Source organism: Delphinus delphis, chromosome 1 (assembly GCF_949987515.2).
Source record: "Delphinus delphis chromosome 1, mDelDel1.2, whole genome shotgun sequence".
In the NCBI taxonomy this organism is placed as follows: Eukaryota; Metazoa; Chordata; class Mammalia; order Artiodactyla; family Delphinidae; genus Delphinus; species Delphinus delphis.
Genome location: NC_082683.1, coordinates 124,625,659 through 124,642,888, shown reverse-complemented (window position 1 = coordinate 124,642,888; position 17,230 = coordinate 124,625,659). Strand labels below are relative to the sequence as shown.

The 17,230-nt window shown below is 38.1% G+C and overlaps 1 protein-coding gene across 1 annotated transcript in view; it reads right to left on the bottom strand.

The window, feature by feature from the left end:
• Nucleotides 1-9,773: 9,773 nt before the first annotated feature.
• Nucleotides 9,774-17,230, bottom strand: part of SFT2D2 (SFT2 domain containing 2) — a 361,103-nt gene continuing 353,646 nt past the window's right edge. Inside the window, exon 7 of the transcript XR_009522341.1 lies at nt 9,774-9,818. The gene's annotated coding sequence lies outside the window, so the exon portion shown is untranslated. The remainder of the gene's footprint in view (nt 9,819-17,230) is intronic.

The window sequence follows — 17,230 nt, the reverse complement described above, 5'->3', positions numbered from 1 at the left end:
ACACGGGCCTCTCACCGTTGTTGCCTCTCCCATTGTGGGGCACTGGCTCCGGACGTGCAGGCTCAGTGGCCATGGCTCACAGGCCTAGCCGCTCTGCGGTATGTGGGATCCTCCCGGACCGGGGCACGAACCCATGTCCCCTGCATCGGCAGGCAGACTCTCAACCACTGTGCCACCAGGGAAGCCCTATGTTTTGTTTTTTGATGAGCTTCCTGGCTTGAAAGGTTGCAGCTCACTTTCTTTCTACCTGAAACCATCATACCCTATATTTTTCCCTTTTCCAACTAGGAGTAAGTTGGAGTCCTAGGGTACCTCTTTGAAAAAGGATTATTGCATTTAAGAAAATAATAGTTTCTTGTATATCTGTGTTTCTATGTCTGTATAACAAGCCCACCTGCTAGGAAATTCCAAGCAGTCATATCAAATGTAACCCTATAATCACATCTTATTTTTCTCTATGTCCCCTGCTCTATGTCATACAGCAGCAATTTGTAGAAATTAAACAAACCCTGATTGAACTGAACTGAATTTGCTGTGCGTTACTAATAAATAGGTGATAGAGGAATTCATTATTTGAGCTAATCTATTAGTCATTTTGTTACCAAACCAAACTTGGATCTGCCTGTCCTCTCACGTTAAAGCCAATCTTCTGACACCGAGCTGCAGTGAAGAAAAGTACAGTGTTCATTGCAAGGTGACCAACATGGGGTCAATCAAGGAGAATGGGCAGCTAAAGCTCAAATTACCCACACTTCCCAATGGCTTTCAGGGAAGGATTTTTAAAGACAGTATGAGGGAGAGGGTCATGGGGTACATGATTGGCTCATGGACATTCTTCTGATTGGTTGTTAGTAAGTAACCAGGTGGTATTTTGGGAGTCAACATCATCAATCTTCTGGTTCCAAACTCTCTGGGGTCTGTATTCTTATGGTCAGCATGTAGTTAACTTCTTCCACCTGGTGAGGTTTTAAAATCCACCCAACAACTCAAGGATATGACTCAGAATCTTATCTATAGCCTTTGAGGAGGAACTAAAGGTTCTTGACTTTGTTTTACGGCTAAACTATTATTATTTTGTCTTGCTTGATAGTTTTTCTTTGTTTCTGAATTTTTCTCACTTCTCTGATTAAATTTTTTCTTTGGAACTCAGGAAAGACCTCAGAGGCTAAAGCTTTTCTACAAACAAGAGGCAGAGATCATGGAAGAGAGGGGGTGATATCTTTAATTCCCTTTTTATTTCTTCATTGTACTTGGAATAGAGTCAACATATAGCAGACATATCTATCAATTGGGTTTTATGCTGGTAGAGATAAAAAATCATTAATACAAAGATGTTGCCTTTGAATTATAGTATACTGCAAAAGATAAAGTATGTACACGGCATGTTTTTGACTTGGTGCATAATCTTCATAACCTACCATAGACATCTGCATTTTCTCTCCATTACCTGTGCCTCCCCTCCTCGCCCTTCTACATGAGCTTGTAGACTTCTTAGCTGCAAGATGGAGTACTAATTTATTTGAGAAAGACATATTAATGCAGATCGGAAGGTAAAGGTGATGGAGTCCATCCCTAAAAGCTAAACAAGACAATCCCTGCATGACAAGTTCTAGATGAGTGCTATTGGATCCTCAAAGGGAAAAGAGGTGAAATGAGCTTTGGAGTCACAAGGAGAGGTCTCTTATAGTAAGTGAGCTTGAACTAGGTCTTGACTACTGAGATGAGCAGGAGGATGGCTCTTCTGAGAAGGACCAAACTGTGGAGAGAGAGCTTAGGCCCCTAGCAGAAATTCTGGGACCCCCAATGGGGCACAAAAGCAGCAGTATAATCCCCTAGCCCAGAAGTAGAGGAGAGAGTAACATGGATGCAACTGAGGGATGTCCCAATGGCGACTGCATGGAACAGTGGATGTTGTGTGAGCCAAGGACTGGATGGGTCCTTGCCCCAGTGCACTGTCTTTATTCACATCTCTTGAAATTAGACTTAACCCCAAGATGGTAATGGCAGTGGGAAGAAGAGACTCCAAATTGATTGAGAATGCTTTGCCTGATCCTAGTGAAATGAGGCTTGAAATTACCAATGAGTAGAGATTTGGAAAACAACTTGGAAAATAAAGAAGTCTAGGTTCCTTGCACACTTAATGTTTGTAGACTGAGATATATACTTGTTATTTGTGTCTCTGTGACAATCCTGAAAATGACAAACTCACCAACTGTGCATGCTGCTGGCTTGGGAAGGGAGCAGGGGAGACACTTGTCTCTGGGGTCCATCATCAGTCCCATTGTGCATTTGACTTATCAGGGGTCGACTTGCAAGGTGAGGTTGTGGCGTGGAGGACCTCAAGTCACAAACAGAGCAACATGGGTCTGGACACTTCCCTATTGCCAAAGTAAATTCAATGCAAACTTTACCCAATCTAATTTTAACTGTAAAACTGGACTATAAATCTCAGAAGAGCAGCCAGCATTGCCTCTCAGGTGGTTAACTTACCGTCTGCCTCAGCTCCTCATGAACCAGATGAACAATTTTCCCTTTGGTGCTTAATTTGATAAGTCTGTTCCCATTGTAAGCATAAAAGATGAGGTGTTAGAGCAGACAGAATGAAAAAGGGTGGTGGGACAACGTGCATTCCATAAATCAGCATGAAGATTGTCTTTATTAGTATAACCAATTGGCTATGGGTATATAATCATACATTTTCAAAAATAAATACATATTCTTTGTTTTTAAGAAAAGTTCACATTACTGTATTCTTTACTACATCAGATTTATGTGTCTGTCTTCCTTGCCAAAACCAAGTTGGTGAGCTAATTTCCAACATGAAGTGATTCTGCCTTGTGGAAGGCAAGGGCCTGCCAGTGGCATGAAATAGCAGCAGGACCAACCTGCTCTCAGAAGCATACTGTGAACATTGGTCTGGAAAACAGGCAGACAGTGTCATCATAAATCCCCTTTTTTCAATTCTTTTGAAATAGGAGTTGGCCAGCTCAGTTCAAATCACCCATAGATCATTTTCAGACATCTCGTAGGTAGAGATAAAAATCTCACTAAAATTGGAGTTATTGAGTGGCATTTGTGATTTGTCCCTTTTCCCAACATCTCAGGGTCATAATGGAATCTACCAATCATAGCAACTGGCCACTTACTCACTGGAAGTGAAGGTGAAAGGCTCCCATTATACTGAGGCAGGACAGAAATTGAAAATGTCAACTTACATTTTCTGTTTTATTGGTTTCCTTTTCTTTGTGGCTGGAGATGAGGATGTAGACTAGGAAGGGGTCAGTCTCTGAAAGAACCTTCCAGAATTACATCAAAAAATACCAGTAGTAGTGGATACTTTGTATTAGCTGTACTGTAATTTTACTTTATCTTGTTTATTGCTTTCAATCAAATTAATCAACAATAAGATCTTAAAGAAATCTTTGGTTATGGCATTTATATTCTCAGAGCAAGGCACAAAGTTATATATAATCACAATTTTTTAAAAAAATCATAGAGGCAGAGTGGAAAGCAAGATAGAAATAGCAACAACTCCATGATACTTATGGATGGTAAGATTGTAGATTTTTGTTTTCTCCTTTTTACTTTTTTGTGTTCTCTATGTTTATTATTAGTATCATACATTTTACCTTTTATGTTTGGGGGGGAATGAAATTGTAAGTGCCTGAGAAAAAAATACTTTAAAACCATCTAATAATTGTGGGTATTGGGATATACAGAACTGACTGGGAGTATGATAAATTAGGCAAACATTGAAAAAAAATGCTGTGGTTTATATCAGATGGAATAAATTGACTATAGCCCAGTTGAATCAACAGTGATAGAAAATGGAATGGTCCTGTGTTCAACCCATTCTCTGCGAAGGTCCCTATACTAGTACTGTATTTTTTTTTATCTGATCGTGGGTTTGTGCTTAGATCAAGATCTATCATCTGATCTGATAGAACAATGGGATGTCTACAAGTGTACCTCATTTTTGAACATGACAGCGCCCCTCCCTCTAAGCATGTACTTGCATCCAGTGATTCATGAAAATGCCAAGGAGCCTGGAAAAGGGGTAAAGACGGGAACTGAGAGAAAAAAGAACAAACTTATAGTGGCTGTACAATTGGCACTGAGGTATATGCAAAAATTGTTTAAAAAAACAAAAAACAAAACTCCTTTGTTTGGAGGTTGTGGAGAGAAGGCGGTTCCTGAAGTTGGGTTGCAGTGAGATTGCAGGAAACTGGGACGGAGTCTGAAATTGAAAAAAAAGGGGGGGATCTTTGTGATGACTAGACTCTGAATGGGAGGGGAGTCAGAGCTTCCACATTCTTTGTGAGAACTGCTGCTTAGAACCTGTCTTAACTCAGCCACCCTGATAGGCATGTATGAGGTCTAGGGGAAAAGGGGTTTCACGAAACTGCTGCAAGTTTATCCTCTTTTTAACACTTCAGGGACCAAGCAATCCTTTTGCAGCATCCTCCCCATTCCCAATTACCCATAACTAGAAGGAGTACACATTCTCACTCTTACAGCCAAAGAGCATCATGGGCCCAGGTAAGTCACCTACACCACAGGGTGACAGAGACAAGCAAGAGACAGGACTCAGGTCAGAACACACCCCTCAACACCCTGGATGAGCAACTCTACTGGCTAGAAGGGCAGCTGAGCTCCAGAGCAACAGAGGCCCCAGCAAGGTAGGAGCAGGACTTTCATGGAAGTTGTAAGAGACCTCTTGGGGAGTCAAAGGGACTTTGTAAGGGGTTTGGGTGTTGCATTAACAGGTACAGGTCAAGAGTCAGAATTCATGCTACTGGGGCTACATTAGAACTAAAAAGCTGATGATGCCTGAGTATTAGCAGATACAGAAAAAAAGAGCCTTATTCATGGGTGTTTAATCCCTCTAACAATTGTATAATTTCACACAGAGAAAATACAAGTTCACAACCAAAGAAAGGGAAATAACGTCAGCCACCATTTTACCTCCAAAATGTGTAACTCTGAGGGACAGTGACAGTTTCAGTTGTTTTTTGAGTATTCTTGAGGGTGTGTGTATGTCTTTCGCTGTGTTCCAAGAAACTTTTAGGGCCATTTAAGACAAATCAAAACATTAATATGCCTTAAAAGTGAAGTTAGAGTACTGCAAATTCCAAGCCACTACAGACGTTAAGCCAAATAACAATTAATTTAAAAAGTAAGACATGCAGATTTTGAAAACCTCTGCTGCTGACTGTGAAAAAGTAACTGACATTCTTGGATTACCTGCTCTGTACCAGGCACACGATGGCCGTTTTGTCTGCTGCACTACAAATGCAGCCGGTCTGGAAACAGATTCTAAGCATCCTTCTTGCATTTTATTGCTGCTTCCAAACCACTATTTCTCCCTCACCTCTATTTTTCCCTACACAGAGACTCTGAAGATAAGATCACAAGACAATACTACCAGATACCTCCCTTTGTTGCAGTCCCTTTGTTGTTGAAAATGTTCACACCCAGCGCTTGTCTCTCTCTGTCTTGTGCTATAGTTCTTGCTGATTTCAATACCCATGTGGACTATTTTCTCAAATACTGGCCGGCTCTCCTCCCATATTTTACACCATACCTGAGACTCTTACACCCATGACCATACCCTAGATACTGTCATCACCTAATTATGACATCTCATCCATTAGGCTGGTTTCCTGGCCATCATAACCTATCTTTGTATCTCATTCATTCTAGTATCCTGATTCCAACATTTCTTTCACCCCACTCCACTAAGACCCCAAATATATTGACTTAACTACCTCTCCACTGGCTATCACTTCCTAAGGTACTCACTTACCTCTCTTCCAGCTTAGATTCTATAGTCCATCATTACTATCACTCCCTTACATACACCAAAACTCCTTTATTTCTTTTTCACTCCTTCAATCTCATCATATTTCTCTAGTCCAGTAACTCTTCTACTCTTCTAAATGTCAACTTTATGTTTTCTTTTCTCTCCCCAAACTAACAGTATCTTTCCCTTCCTTCCTCATCTCACCTGGTGACCATGAAAAAAATAAGACCAATCAGAAGCAAGCTTCCCCACACTCCCATCACCAAATCTACCAGCCCGTATACAATGGTCCTTATAAACTCTACCTTTTTTCATCTACAATGGATCAACCATCCATGTTCCTTTTTATGGACACTTGTTCACTGGAACTTAGCTCTCACATTCTCAGGAATCTCACTTCTGAAATTATCTCCTCTCTCTCCTGCATTATTTTTTTTCCTTTCTGTTGTAATATCTCCCAAATTTAAGAAAAAGAGAGAGAGAGAAAGGGAGGAAGGGAGGAAGGGAGGAAAGGAGGAAAAGAAGAGAGGAGAAGAGGAAGAGAGGAAGGAAGGAGGGAGGGAGGGAAGGAGAGAGGAAGGAAGGAAGGAAGGAAGGGAGGGAGAGAGGGAGGGAGAGAAGGAATGTAGTACCTCCCTTGGTGCTACATTTCCCTCCAGCTACCATCCAATTTTGTGCTATTCATTATGGCTAATCTCTTCCTTATGGCTCTGAGTTGTTCCTAACCACACTCTCCACTTTCTCTCCTTCCATTCTCCCTTTCACTGTTCTAGTCAGATTGAGTCCTCATTACTCCATTTATATTGTTCTTACCAATAACACCAGCCACCTCCAGGTTGCCAAATCCATTAACCAATTTTCGGTTTTACTGCCCTCATGTATCTGCACACTTTGACTAGTCACTCACCCCTTCTTGAAACAGCTTCTTCACATGTCCCCCAGAGCACCACTCTCATGGTTCATCTGACATACTTGATGCCCCTTCTCAATCTCCACTCTGATTTCTTCCCTTCTCCCTGCCTGCTATTATTTTAAGTCCTCCAAAAGTCAGTCCTTGGAAGTCTTTTCTTCTCTACTCACATTCACTCCTTAAGTAACATCACACGGGCCATGGTTTTAATACCATATTTATGAGGTTGACTCGAAGTTTTATCTCACACAGCTGAACTCTAAGCTTCTAAATCTGTCTCCTTTACATCCTTACTTGGATGTCTAATAAAAACCTTACATCTAACTTGGTTAAAACACTTGTGATTCCCACTCCCTAACTTTTTCTTTATCCAGTCTTTATTCACTCAATAAATGGAAACTTTTTCTGATTGCCCAGAACAAAAGGATCAATCATCTTTGACTCTTCCTTTTCTTTTATACCCAACATGCAATTCATCATCAAATCCTATTAGAGTTACCTTTAAAAAGAACCCAAAGTTCTTAGATGTGAAATCAAAAGCACAATCCATAAAAAATAATAAGTAGGACCTTATCAAATTTTAAAACTTTCATGGTTCAAAGGATACTTTAAGAAATTAAAAGACAAGCCAAAGATTAGGAGAAAATATTCATAAAGGATAAATATGACAAAGGTCTTGTGTCCCAAATATATGAAGCACACTTATAACTCAATAACAAGGAAGAAAGTAAACCACTTAAAAACTCAGTAGAAGATTTGAATAGACAATTCATTAGAGAAGATATACAAATGGCCAATAATTGCATGAAAATATGTTCAATATCATTAGTCATTAGGGACATGCAAATTAAAATGACAAGATACTACATCATATCTACTAGAATAGCTACAATAAAAAACATGATAAGTTTTGGTGAGGATATGGAGAAACCTGAATCCCCACACATCATTTAATGATAATATATAGTGACACAGTCACTTTGGAAAATTGTTTTTCACTTCCTTAACATGTTGGATATAAACTTACAATAAGATCCAGCAATTCCACTCCTAGGCATCTATTCAAGAAAGATGAAAGCATACGTCCACCCAAAGACTCATGTATAAATATTCAAAGGAATATTATTCATATTAGGCATTAAGTAATGACTAATGTCCAACAATTGTTGAATAAACAAAATGTGATCTATTCATTCAGTGGAATACTATTCAGCAATGAAAAGGAATAGACTACTGTTCCATGCTACAACACAGATGAACCTCAAAAGCTCAATGTTAAGTGGAAAAAGCAAGATGCAAAAGACTACATATTGTATGATTTCATTTACATGAAATGTCCAGGAAAGGCAAATCCATAGACAGAAAGCGTATTAGTAGTTGCCTGGAACTGGGAGTGGGAGCAGGAATTAAATGCAAATGACAATGAGAGATCTTTTGGGAATGATGGAAATGTTCTAAAACTGAATTGTGGTGATGCTTGCACAAATCTATAAATTTTTTATAAAAATTACACATTTTAAATGGATGAAATTCATGGTATATAAATGATACCTCAACAAAGATGTTAAAAATATGGGGAAAAAATCTGAAGTATGACCATTTTTTTACTACCTCTCCTACTGACCATGCAGCCACTGTCTCTTGTGTAAATTACTTTAAAAGCTTAACAAAAATCTGTTTCCACCCTTTAGAATCTAGTCTTTACACAACTGACAGAAGAATCCTTTCAAAATAAAAAACAAATTGCATAATGGCTCTGCTCATAAATCTCTAATGACTCCTCATCCTGCTCAGAATAAAATCCAAAGTCCTTCTATGGCCAACGAAGTGCTGCATGCTCTGCTCTGTGAGGTCCCTGACTCTAGTTCTATTATTCCCTTCTCATTCATCAGTCCCAGCCACACAGGCCTTCTTGCTGCTCTTCAACACATCAGTCATACTCCTGCCTCAGGGCCTTTGCATTAATCCTTCCCCCTGCCTGTAATATTTTTTCTTGAGGTATCTTCATTGCCACTCTCACTTCACTTGGGTTTCCTGAATCTTATCAAAGAAGACATCCCTGACTACATCATATTTAAAGGAGAACACCATTACTCATTCCCTGTCCCCTCATATCATCACTATCCTCTTATCCGCTTTATTTTTTTTATAGCACTTTTCATCTTTTTACACATTTTGATTTGTGTGTGTTTGTGTGTGTGTGTGTGTGTGTGTGTGTGTGGTCCCCTCACCACCCTGCCTAGAAAGGAAGCTCCATGAAAACAAGCAACCAGTCTCTTGTCTATTTTGTTCATCGCTGAATCCCATTTGATTCCCACAAACACCATGTGACCTAGGTCACTTACAGAGGAAAACAATGAAGCTCATGAGATTCAGGCATTTATCAAAGGTCATACAGACACTGATCACGTAAGCTGGAATTCAAGGCTAGGGCTGCCTGACTCCAACCAAGAGAGACTCCCAAGAAAAAGAGTTAAATCACATCCCATAGAACAAAGTTTTATTTATTCTGTTCCTCTTCAATCAGAGTTAACAGTCTTAATCACCATGTTGAATTCCTTGAGTCTTTGTATGGCAGCAAGATCTGTGTAATACAAAAGTAAGAGATGTTGCTGCAATATCTTGGCTTCTTCACATTTGCTTCAGTTTTAAAGAATTCAACCCCCTTGTTCCATAAGCTGAAGTAAAAACATTTCAAAAAGAAAAATTAAAAATCCCAACGCTTACATAACTCCAATTTAACGTCAAGATTAGAAGGGTAGGAATATGTAAGACAGATGACACCAATCCATCACAATCCCTCTCTTCCTCCAGAGCAAATACACTTACTACACGTCTTCATAGCAATCTGCATGATATATTAGTGTAATCACAAGATAGCCGTACCTTTTTTTTTATTTTATTTTTTAACATCTTTATTGGGGTATAATTGCTTTACAATGTTGTGTTAGTTTCTGCTTTATAACAAAGTGAATCAGTTATACATACACATATGTTCCCATATCTCTTCCCTCTTGTGTCTCCCTCCCTCCCACCCTCCCTATCCCACCCCTCCAGGCGGTCACAAAGCACCGAGCCAATATCCCTGTGCCATGCGGCTGCTTCCCACTAGCTATCTACCTTACGTTTGTTAGTGTATATATGTCCATGACTCTCTCTCGCCCTGTCACAGCTCACCCTTCCCCCTCCCCATATCCTCAAGTCCGTTCTCCAGTAGGTCTGTGTCTTTATTCCTGTCTTACCCCTAGGTTCTTCATGACATTTTTTTTCTTAAATTCCATATATATGTGTTAGCATACAGTATTTGTCTTTTTCTTTCTGACTTACTTCGCCGTACCTTTTAAAATTGTGGCTTTGTTCAAAAATTGTATGCATAAAATGTAATCAAGGAAAGAATAAACTATTTATTTACATCTAAGCTCATTTCAATGCCAAGAGACTTTGTTTTTACAGTTTCCTTCTTTCTATCTCTTACTTTATATCTTAGAAATCTTCCCGATATACAGATGTACTTATGGACACAGTGATGACTCCAGGATGCTCTGAGGATATTAGTTAGTGCCAGAGAGAAAAGAAAGAAAAAAGGAAAAGTGATGCCTGGGGCAATGATAGTATGACTTAGGAAGTGTTCTTGAGGCTAAAGATTTAACTTTATCTTGTAGTCATTTTGAAGAGTTGACTACAGCTCCAGTGAATAATGCAAGTAAAAATGTTCCTAAAAGGACATATGTAAACAGAAATATTTGGTGTTATTTCTTACTTCCAAGGCGTCAAGATAATGTACCAAGGGTGTACATCAAGGGTGTACTGGGATCTTTTCATTTTTATGCAGTTTTCCTCTGCTTGTTGATCTTGCTTTTGGCAAGATAGATGGAGAAACACTTCATTGGTTAGGAGGAAAAAGATTTCCAAACTCTTAATCTTTCATCTTTAGCCATGAAGTTATTCATTATTTGGAAACACACAGGTGATTATGATTAATATATCAACTCTATGAAATTAATTTTTCAAGGTGAATGTGGTGAGAAATAAGCTATCTTCTTACATTACTAGCCACCCTAAATCTTCCAACTTTCAAATAATCTGCTACCTCTATATTTTGTCAAATTTAACTCTCCTGTGTTCTTAATGGATTCCAGCCTTAAACATGATGAAGAGAGAGCTAACTAAGCAATGACTTCTTTCAAATTTTTATTGAAGTATAACACACATATCAAAAAATACACATAAGTTAACAGCTAAGAGAATTTTCATGATCTGAACACATGAGTGTATTCACTATGCAGATCAAGAAACAACCTCAACTGCACTAAGTAACTCATTTTTTAATTTAATGTTCATCTCCAATGTCTTCTTTACTAAACATTATGAATCTATTATATGGAATGTAAACTTTTTAGTATACTCACATTCAATCCTATAAATATAAGTTTTAATCCAAACATACAAAACACGATTTCTTTAACAAATATCAAAGGATTGTTGGTCTCGATGAAGTGCAGTCAATCTCACCATTATGTTCCTTTGCTGTTGTCAATCAAAATATTTAAATAATCTTGATTCCTTCAATTCCTTGGAATTGACCCAAGACAACTGTTTCCAAACATCCCACAAAATTTGAATACTGTAATGAGATAATAAGTTGGGGAATTCCAATCAAGGGACAAAAATAATCACAGAAAATAATTAAAACAATCACAACAGTACACTAATAATCAGTTTCCCTATTATGTTTACAATGAAGAATAAACACTAAGGCCTATATTTAGCCCAGGTGGAAAGTTAATGACTTAGATGTAAATAACCATTTTTTCTCTCAACTTATTTTGATGTGGATATGCCTCAAAGTCCAAAAGTACAGCTCTTTCATGTAGTTATCCTAAGGTATGAAATGAATCTTCTTCCCAAATGGAGCTGCCATTAGTGGTACGAGGAGGACAGAGAAAAGTATTCATGCTACAGGTTTCTCTGCTCATGACTGTGTGGCCTTGGTCTGCAGCCCACTCACAAATGGTCTGTTGGTCTGTGGCAGGAAATAGTAGTCTGTCCATGGAACACCTGAGGCACACAGGATACTCGACCTCAGCTGAACAGCCCCGGAGATTTGCTTAGATGTCCATGATTCATTGGGACTTGCACTTCCTACTGGTGAAGGTACAGGTATATGATACTGTAAAGAGACCCATCATGGGAAATGTTTCTAAATAAATTATATTAATTTGGCTGTGAGATATATTACCCAAATACCACAGAAATCCCAATGGAACTCAAGTTGTCCCCTAAAAAATCTCAACTCTTCAAAATGACTACAAAATAAAGTTAATTCTTCAGCTTCAAGAACATTTCCTAAGTCACATTTTTGTTTATCCTTCACTGCTTCTCCTTTCTTCTTTCCTACTCATCTCCTGGCTATACTCCCTACTCACCTAGCACATATTTGCTGAGTGTTTGCATTGTCCCAGTCACTCTGCCAGACACTGATATAAAGTCCTGAGTAGAGCAAAAATTGGCCTTACCTTAAAAGAGCTTATAGTCTAATGCGAGAGGCAAATTAATCAAATAACCAACAAAAATATCTTGGTCTGTTATACCTCCACTCCTTTTTGCTTACATCATTGCTCTCCTTTTTTTTTAAACAATTTTATACGAGTATAATTGCCTTACAATGGTGTGTTAGTTTCTGCTGTATAACAAAGTGAATCAGATATACACAAACATATATCCCAATATCTCCACTTTCTTACGTCTCTCTAACCCACCCCTCTAAGTGGACACAAAGGACCGAGCTGATCTCCCTGTGCTATGTGGCTGCTTCCCACTAGCTACCTATTTTACATTTGGTAGTGTATATATGTCCATGTCACTCTCTCACTTCATCCCAGCTTACCCTTCCCATTCCCTGTGTCCTCAAGTCCATTCTCTACAGCTGCATCTTTACTCCTGTCCTGCACTAGGTTCTTCAGAAACATTTTTTTTTACATGCCACGTATATGTGCTAGCATACGGTATTTGTTTTTCTCTTTCTGACTTACTACACTCTGTATGACAGTCTCTAGGTCCACTGACCTCACTACAAATAACTCAATTTCATTTCTTTTTATGGCTGAGTAATATTCCATTGTATAGAAGTGCCACATCTTCTTCATCCATTCATCTGTCGATGGACACTAAGTTTGCTTCCATGTCCTGAATATTGTAAATACAGATGCAGTGAACATTGTGTTACATGACTCTTTTTGAATTATGTTTTTTTCAGTGTATATGCCCATTAGTGGGATTGCTGAGCCATATGGTAGTTCTATTTTTAGATTTTTAAGGAAACTCCATACTGTTCTCCATAGTGGTTGTATCAATTTACATTCCCATCAACAGTGTAAGATGGTTCCCTTTTCTCCACACCCTCTCCAGCATTTATTTTTTGTAGATTTTTTGATGATGACCATTCTGACCAGTGTAAGATGTTACCTCATTGTACTTTTGATTTGCATTTCTCTAATGATTAGTGATGTTGAGCATCCTTTCATGTGTTTGTTGGCAATCTGTATATCTTCTTTGGAGAGATGTCTATTTAGGTCTTCTGCCCATTTTGGGATTGAGTTGTTGGTTTATTTCATAATGAGCTGGATGAGCTGCCTGTATACTTTGGAGATTAATCCTTTGTCAGTTGCTTCATTTCCAAATATTTTCTCCCATTCTGAGTGTTGTCTTTTCATCTTGTTTATGGTTTCCTTTGCTGTGCAAAAGCGTTTAAGTTTCATTAGGTTACATTTGTTTATTTTTGTTTTTATTTCCATTTCTCTAGGAGAAATGGAAGGTGGGTGGGTGGGAAGGAGGTGGGTCAAAAAGGACCTTACTGTGATGTATGTCATAGAGTGTTCTGCCTATGTTTTCCTATAAGAGTTTGATAGTGTCTGGCCTTACATTTAGGTCTTTAATCCATTTTGAGTTTATTTTTGTGTATGGTGTTAGGGAGTGTTCTAATTTCATTCATGTAGCTGTCCACTTTTCCAAGCACCACTTATTGACGAGGCTGTCTTTTCTCCATTGTATATTCTTGCCTCTTTTTATCAAAGATAAGGTGACCATATCTGCATGGGTTTATCTCTGTGCTTTCTATGCTGTTACATTGATCATATTTCTGTTTTTGTACCAGTACCATACCATCTTGATTACTGTAGCTTTGTAGTATAGTCTGAAGTCAGGGAGCCTGATTCCACCAGCTCCATTTTTCTTTTTCAAGACTGCTTTAGCTATTCGGGGTCTTTTGTGTCTCCATACAAATTTTAAGATTTTTTGTTCCAGTTCTTTATAAGATGCCTTTGGTAATTTTACAGGGATTGCATTGAATCTGTAGATTGCTTTGGGTAGTATAGTCATTTTCACAATACCGATTCCTGCAATCCAAGAACATGGTACATATCTCCATCTGTTTGTATCATCTTTAATTTCTTTAATCAGTGTCATACTTTTCTGCATACAGGTCTTTTATCTCCTTAGGTAGGGTTATTCCAAGTTCCCTATATGCCTACTTTTTGGAGGTTTTTTGTCATAAATCGGTGTTGAATTTTGTCAAAAGCTTTTTCTGCATCTATTGAGATGATCGTATGGTATTTTTCCTTCAATTTGTTAATATGGTGTATGACATTGATTGATTTGCATATATTGAAGAATCCTTGCATACCTGGGATAAACCCTACTTGATCATGGTGTATGACCCCTTTAAGGTGCTGTTGAATTCTGTTTGCTAGCATTTTGTTTAGGATTTTTGCATCTATGTTTGCCAGTGTTATTGGTCTGTAGTTTTCTTTTTTAGTGACATCTTTGTTGGGTTTGGTATCAGGGTGATGATGGCCTCATAGAATGAGTTTGGGAGTGTTCCTCCCTCTGCTATATTTTGGAAGAGTTTGAGAAGGATAGGCGTTAGCTCTTCTCTAGATGTTTGATAGAATTCACCTGTGATGCCTTCTGGTCCTGGGCTTTGGTTTGTTGGAAGATTTTTTATCACAGTTTCAATTTCAGTGCTTGTGATTGGTATGTTTATATTTTCTATTTCTTCCTGGTTCAGTCTCTGGAGATTGTACTTTTCTAAGAATTTGTCCATATCTTCCAGGTTGTCCATTTTATTGGCATATAGTTGCTTGTAGTAATCTCTCATGATCCTTTGTATTTCTGCAGTGTCAGTTGTTACTTCTCCTTTTTCATTTCTAATTCTATTGATTTGAGTCTTCTCCCTTTTTTTCCTGATGAGTCTGGCTAGTGGTTTGTCAATTTTGTTTATCTTCTCAAAGAACCAGCTTTTAGTTTTATTATTGTTGCTACTGTTTCCTTCATTTATTTCTGATATGATCTTTATGATTTCTTTCCTTCTGCTAACTTTGGGTTTTTTTTGTTCTTCTTTCTCTAATTGCTTTAGGTGTAAGGTTAGGTTGGAGATGTTTCTTGTTTCCTGAGGTAGGATTGTATTGCTATAAACTTCCTTCTTAGAACTGCTTTTGCTGCATCCTGTAAGTTTTGGGTCATCGTGTTTTCATTGTCATTTGTTTCTAGGGATTTTCTGATTTCCTCTTTGATTTATTCAGTGATCTCTTGGTCATTAGGTAGTGTATTGTTTAGCCTCCATGTGTTTGAATTTTTCACAGATTTTTTCCTGTAATTGATATCTAGTGTAATAGTGTTGTTGTTGGAAAAGATAGTTGAAACGATTTCAATTTTTTAAAATTTACCAAGGCTTGATTTGCGACCCAAGATATGATCTATCCTGGAGAATGTTCCATGAGCACTTGAGAAGAAAGTGTATTCTGTTGTTTTTGGTTGGAGTGTCCTATAAATATCAATTAAGTCCATCTTGTTTAACGTATCATTTAAAGCTTTGTTTCCTTATTTATTTTTATTTTGGATGATCTGTCCATTGGTAAAATTGGGATGCTAAAGTCCCCTACTGTGATTGTGTTACTGTTGATTTCCCCTTTTATGGCTGTTAGCATTTGCATTATGTATTGAGATGCTTCTATATTGGGTGGATAAATATTTACAATTGTTATATCTTCTTCTTGGATTGATCCCTTGATAATTATGTAGTGTCCTTCTTTGTCTCTTGTAATAGTCTTTACTTTAAAGTCTATTTTGTCTGATATGAGAATTGCTACTCCAGCTTCCTTTTGATTTCCATTTTCATGGAATATCTTTTTCCATTCCTTCACTCTCAGTCTGTATGTGTCCCTAGGTCTGAAGTGGGTCTCTTGTAGACAGCATATGTACAAGTCTTGTTTTTGTATCCATTCAGCCAGTCTATGTCTTAAGTGTAAATGGATTAAAGTCTATGTCTTTAATCCATTTACACTTAAGATAGTTATTGATATGTGTGTTCCTTCGACCATTTTCTTAATTGTTTTCGGTTTGTTATTGTAAGGGTTTCCCTTCTCTTGTATTTCCTGCCTAGAGAAATTCCTTTAGCCTTTGCTGTAGAGTTGTTTTGGTGGTGCTGAATTCTCTTAGCTTTTGCTTGTCTGTAAATGTTCTAATTTCTCCATCGAATCTGAATGAGATCCTTGCTGGATAGAATAATCTTGGTTGTAGGTTTTTCCCTTTCATCACTTTAAATATATCCTGCCACTCCCTTCTGGTTTGCAGAGTTTCTGCTGAATTATCAGTTGTTAACCTTATGGGGATTCCCTTGTATGTTATTTGCTGCTTTTCCCTTGCTGCTTCTAATATTTTCTCTTTGTATTTAATTTTTGACAGTTTGATTAATATGTGCCTTGGCATGTTTCTCCTTGGATTTAACCTGTATGGGACTCTCTGTACTTCGTGGACTTGATTGACTATTTCCTTTCCCATATTAGGGATGTTTTCAACTATAAACTCTTCAAATATTTTCTCAGTCCCTTTCTTTTTATCTTCTTCTTCTGGAACCCCTACTATTTGGATGTTGGCGTGTTTAATGTTGTCCCAGAGGTCTCTGAGATTGTCCTCAATTCTTTTCGTTCTTTTTTCTTTATTCTGCTCTGTGGTAGTTATTTCCAATATTTTTTCTTCCAGGTCACTTATCCGTTTTCCCCTCTCAGTTATTCTGCTATTGATTCCTTCTAGAGAATTTTAAATTTCATTTATTGTGTTGTTCATCATTGTTTGTTTGCTCTTTAGTTCTTCAAGGTCCTTGTTAAATGTTTCTTCTGTTTTCTCCATTCTATTTCCAAGATTTTAGATCATCTTTACTATCATTATTCTGAATTCTTTTTCAGGTAGGTTGCCTATTTCCTCTTCATTTGTTTGGTCTGGTGGGTTTTTACCTTGCTCCTTCATCTGCTGTGTATTTCTCTGTCTTCTCATTTTGCTTAATTTACTGTGTTTGGGATCTCCTTTTCGCAGGCTGCAGGCTCATAGTTCCCTTTGTTTTTGGTGTCTGCCCCTAGTGGCTAAGGTTTGTTCAGTGGGTTGTGTAGGCTTCCTGTTGGAGGGGACTGGTTCCTGTTTTCTGGTGGATGAGGCTGGATCTCATCTGTTTGATGGGCAGGACC